Raw genomic sequence first — 5,955 nt, forward strand, 5'->3', positions numbered from 1 at the left:
AGTGGCAGACTTGGGAATGGAGGGAGGGAGAAACAATGGTATTTGAACAAAAGAATGCACCACATGCACATCCCTTGAGTTCTGAACAGTTCATATATATATAACTAAGAAGCAGGACTCCTTTATGAACTCTCTTTGCATTAGAACAGCAACAAATGCCTATTAGCTAATACTGTAATTCTTGGGAATTCATTAAACTTTGCAAAGTTGAGTTGTAACAAATAATAGGACTCATACAGAACAATTCATGATGAATCATGTCAATGAATTTGAGATTCTGAAAAAGAAAGTCTTACTAACAGCGATTACATGGCATTCAAAAATTGAACATTGGAGAAATTAACCTAATGAAGAAAAAAAACAATGTCTGAAAGATTTTATTGGAAGGGTTCTTTATTTGGGATCAATCTTAAAACCAATGTCATGCCTTAGCTTGATATTTACTCTGACAAATAATCATCACAGCATTTTCAGATACATGACAAATAATCATCACAGCATTTTCAGATACAGTGTACTATAACCATTCCTTTAACTTTTAAAGAGCATTGATTGAAGAAAGAAACATGAATTTGAAAACAAACTTTATATCAAAAGCACATGAGAACTCAATTGACAGTGGAGTCTTCAATGAAGTAAATGTTGGTGGAACTATTGAGGAGGTTGATTTTACTATATCGGCACCCGCACCAAGGTTTGATCTCCCGTGTCAAGGTTTGAACTTGCGCAAAAATACATGTTTATAATAATGATAATAATAATAAAAATAATTGCATTTAGAAATCTACAACTGTATATGGCGCTTCTTCTGGTAGGTACGTCACCCTAGCACTAGATGGCGCTCTTGCACATGAACACCAAATATGCACTACGTCTTTACTTGAACCTTGAAGATGTAATCCCGATAGCAGCTTGTCGATAAAGCTAAACTATGCATTTCGACAAAGAGTTTGCACTATCGTCAATGACAAGTGAATAATATCTGCCAATTCTAATGTGATAGGCCTAGGGCTACCCCTATGCACATACAGCTGCTGTACATTGTCTATGGGACTTACCTCGCGACTGAGCTCTGCAATAGATCACTCGTCTTGGAAAAAGCCCAGAAAATTATCGGAAAGTACCAGTTTTGGTGAAAATTTCTGTCAAAGCTTGTATAAAAATTGGTGTTCCATACGAAGACATGGGGAGACACACGAGCATGTTTTTTGGGAAATGTAGTGTTCTAGGAACCTTACTATGTGAAAATTACAACAGCCGTTCGCAGCCAAAAATTTCTACACACTGGTTGAAGACCACCTTTCATTAAAAAAATTGGCCCAAAATCAATGATCGATCGATCGATGCGAGATTTTTCCGCACGTCCTCACCATTAAGTAACGCTAATCAGAGCAATCCGTAACTTCGGCGTAAGTGTAAATTCCTCCTGTGTGCGGTAAAGCGAATGCAAAAATCTCTTCAAGAGACTTTAAATAGTTATACCTAAATTTCTGCAAAATGATTGCTTGTTTTCGTGATCTTGAGAGTAAATATGGCTCTTTGATCATTTGATGTATGCGACTGATGTGATTTTTTAGCAACATTTGTCAAGTAATTTTTTGTGCTGTCGTGTGTAGCTACTACTGGTGTTTCTACATTTTTAGTAGCACTAAAGCATGTTACCCTTGATTCGACCATTTCAATGAATAGACCACTCTTACGAATATAATTTCCCTAAAATTCATGAATAAAAAATGGCGCAAATCAAGTGCGAAATTCAAACTATGCAACTACCTCCACACGTGTTCTGAAGAGCACAACAGTGGGTAGCCACGTCTCCGCATCCCCAAAATCATTGTCGCGACCCTCCCAGGTCGGCTCGCATAAGCAGTTCAATGGGTAAGTACAGTGTAACAGGTAAATGAAGTTGCATAGCAACGCATACTGTATCGACTCGTTTCATTCCAAGTTTCGAAGTTACTAGTCCGTTTATCTGCATTGAATCTGTACAGCGTGTACACCTACAGCCACGGTGGCAGCAGTTTCTGAGATAATTTGTGCATTTACGCGTTATTTATATTTTGCATGCCACCATGCCAGAATTTGTGATATCCGCCACGGTTCAATCGCAATGTACTGTCTGTATGCATTGAATCTCTCACACAGCGTGGAGTATATAGAAGACAGCGCTCTCATAGTGCGATGTATATGTAGACTTTCTATAGAGTAAAATATCCCGTTTGCGGCAGTTTAAGCATTGTGAAGGGTTTTTCCAACTTGTAAACAAATCAGGCAAATTATTTTTCAACCATTTCATATATCATAGACAAGATTATTCATTAACGCAATTGTTTTCATGAAAGAAATTTACCGTTGACCAACGCAGTTTTCATGATTTACCAGGGCAAAACCCAGCACAATTTCCACCGATAAGGGCGATATGTGACGTAGTATTTCTGCTTGCGGCACGATGTACAATCCCTATGCAATACGCGCATGCTCTGCGATCTTTAGCTGAACGCCTTCACATGTCTCGCCAACATTGCGTAAGCGCCAATTCCCATTGCGAAAGCACGTGAAAATAGCGGGCGCACATGCATTGGCCGCAAACAAGATCGCAATTCTGGCGGTGTTGTTGATGTCTTTCTCGTGTTTTTCTCCATTTTTTCGACAGTAACATCCACTTTCCGAATAAAAATGGCGGCCAACATCGGCTCGCGAAAGTTCTATTTTATGTGAGGATATGTTTTCAAAATCCATGAGCATCGGGAAAACGACAAAAAAAATCAAGTTTCTTGGACCATTATTTCTTAATTGTTATGTTAAGAAGTACCAAAAATTTTATTTTGGATGCGATATGTTGTCATTTAGGTGAGAAAATTTCACTTTCGTCAGAGATTGTGCCCATTTTATCGGTTGGTTTTTGTTGATTGCTAGTGTGTTAGTATATGTGTAGTGTGCATGTAACAGTGCAATGCTGTGTTTAGCGGTATATGTGACCCGCTACAACAAAAAGGCCCTAAAGTCGCGAACGGTCGAAGCCGAGAAAATCGTGTTTGAAGTCAGAGCATTAAAATTGGTCAAAACTTACGATTTTCTGATGCTGATATATTATTGGAGTCTAACTTGTCTTCTATCATCTGTCGAAATTTTGAAGCAAAATGATCAAAGGAAAGAACAAAAAATAGCGTTTTTCTGAGCCATGTTTTTTGACGTTTCAACGAAGCAGAAACTGGTTCGAAAATTTGGATTGAGCGCCACATATAGGTTCCGCCCCTAACAATGACCAGAGTGATCCCATTGGTCAGTTTGCTGCTTGCTGCTAACCGAAGCGTAAAGAATGAACTCTTCGGGGGTTGCTAGGGCGTACCTTCTATTGTCCAGAGGTGAAAACTGACTTGCGTGTCCCTTGATCGCGATTGCGTCGAAAGGAAGACTTTTAGGGCGCTTTTCTCGAAACAGTGATTTTCCAGACGTCTCGACATGCTCTGTTTTAAACATAGATATCTCTGCAGCCGATTATTTTTATAAAATGTGTTATATATCAATTTAAAGCAGAAAGATTAGGGGATTATATCATGCAATTTTCAACTTTAGGATCATTTTGTTGTAGCGGGTCACATATTACCAACGGCTGCACGGCCGCTTACTGCCGCAGTTACTCTACAGTTTCATCCGCACGTGGCATGTCCGCTAATCCATTCATAGGCGGCGCACGGCGGTACGGCGCGAATTCGAAGCATGGACATATGGCTTGTATGGGGTCGAACAATGAGCACAGCACAGGCATTCGAGCGAACGATGATCGCAGTGCAGGCGTTCGAACCATGCATGCTATTTTGCTTCCGCAATTTAGGCGGTCGAAAAATGGGTAACTTGCCTTATACACTAGCACTAGTTAGTGCACTAGTACTAGCAGGCGGTCGAATTTTGGATGGCATCGCCGTTGACCATGTTGACAAACGTTCTGCCTGCCGTAGCCCCGGAGACCGCGCCGCCAGGCGCGGTCCTGGCGGCTTCCCCGCAGTTTCGCTTATGTGAGCTCCCCTATTGCCACATGCGGCGACTTCACAAATAAACAGTAACTAAATTTCGATAATGAACACAGTAACGATCAAAATTGAAGTATAGATTACTTCATTGGCTTGGTTCTTCTCACCAATTCATCTGGAAACTGCAAAATTTTCCACATTTTTTAGGAGTAAGCGACCTGCCCCTTGCTGCCATTTTGAACGTGTATCCATTTGCACGCACCTACGCATGCGTAAATAATGACGTCATCGGTAGGGAAGCTCAAGGATATGAATAATGCATAATTACTCAGTGCATAATTACAAGGTGAAATGAATATGCATCAAACAGTTCATTTTCAATGTTTGCAATACTGTAGTACAGTACTGTATCATTTTGTATACAATTACACGGCTGGCTTAGTTACAACTACTAACAGTCTAGTTTATATAGAATTGTGATTTGAATCACAGCATCATGGATGCCATATTCAGTGAGATAGAGGAAGAGGTGGGGTTTCAGTTTTTCCTTGTTTTGTTTTTTTTTTCCCATCGGCCGCATCGTCGATGTACATAATACTAGTAACATTGTAAATGAATATTCATGAACTCAGTGTGCATGATCAAGACATTATTATCATTATTATTATTATTATTTTGTAAGCGATTCAAGCAGCATTACTGGAACACATTTCTTCGGCGTATTAAGGGTACGGAAAAAAAAAATGCCAGCAGCATGTTGTTGTTATTTATTTTTTTTTTTTTGGCGTGTATCATTCATTTATGAATTACGTCTGCAGCAAGTGATACGTAGCCTTTTGTCAAGGCCCTCTCGCTGTATGGTGTGGAGAGCCAGCCGAGTGGGGTAGCGCTCTGCGCTCGGATGGACTAGCTTCGCTCGTCCGTTCGCTCTTCCGTTACAGCGAGAGGGCCTTGACAAAAGGCTAGCAATACAGTTCAAGTATTCTGTGCACTTGTGCAAGTGATTGTGAATTCTGTGAACATCGGTGAGCTGCTTATAAGACATCATTTTGTGCATCACAAGCAATGAAATGCATCAAACAGTCGCCGATGATAGTCATTTAAGTTTCATCGACCCATGTAAGTATTCCTAGTAGTTTCTGTTGAAAAATTAAGGAAATATAGCGCCGCAAAGGCACCCGTTTGTTCAACATGAAGATCTTGAATGGGAGCACGGCGCAGCCGCCACACTGCGTGTGGCGGCTGTCGCAGTTATGCCTGCCGTAGCCGTTGCGTTGGCATTGCCGTCGCGTTGGCCGCCGTTGTGATCGAACTCGTGAATGATGTATGATGCGAGTTTACCCAAACCTGTACAGACTCGACTGTACCCAACTGCTATGTACTGTATCATACAGAATCTTATCTTAGTTTCTAGATGCATTGACAATAATGAATTTGTAAATATTACAGGACAGGTTATCGCAGCGCAGATGCAGTGAATAGATTAAGTAGGCATCCAATTACAAAAATAGTAATATGTGGGACTGTGATACGCAGAGCAAATAGGCCAAGATCAATACATACCTTTCCGCCATGTTGGAACTTTTGAACAGTGGTAGTGAAGATACCAACAGCAGAAACGCATCCACAGATTATCGCTAAACCTGGCAGAATTTCATACCACATCTTCGGTTCTTGAATGATACCGAAAAGGTGGAAATCAATGCAATGTTGATTGTTTAATGTTACAATGTTGTCTCACCTTCCAGACGTCTACTAATTTCGGGCATTATGTTACGATTGAAATTACTATGTTAAAAATATTAAATTTTGAATATATTAGTGAGGCAAATATCACAGAAATAAATATGAATAGTAAATAAATTAAAAAAGCTCCTTATATTACTTAAGGTTGATTTTAATAGAAGACCAAATGCACTCAATTAAATGACACACAGGGAGGAAAACTGCGCAGTAGAATACTCATCGTATTGTACGTATTGTA

The sequence above is a fragment of the Diadema antillarum genome, unplaced genomic scaffold (assembly GCF_040938485.1).
Source record: "Diadema antillarum isolate AM-2024a unplaced genomic scaffold, OU_Dant_1.0 seq00001725_RagTag, whole genome shotgun sequence".
Classification (NCBI taxonomy): domain Eukaryota; kingdom Metazoa; phylum Echinodermata; class Echinoidea; order Diadematoida; family Diadematidae; genus Diadema; species Diadema antillarum.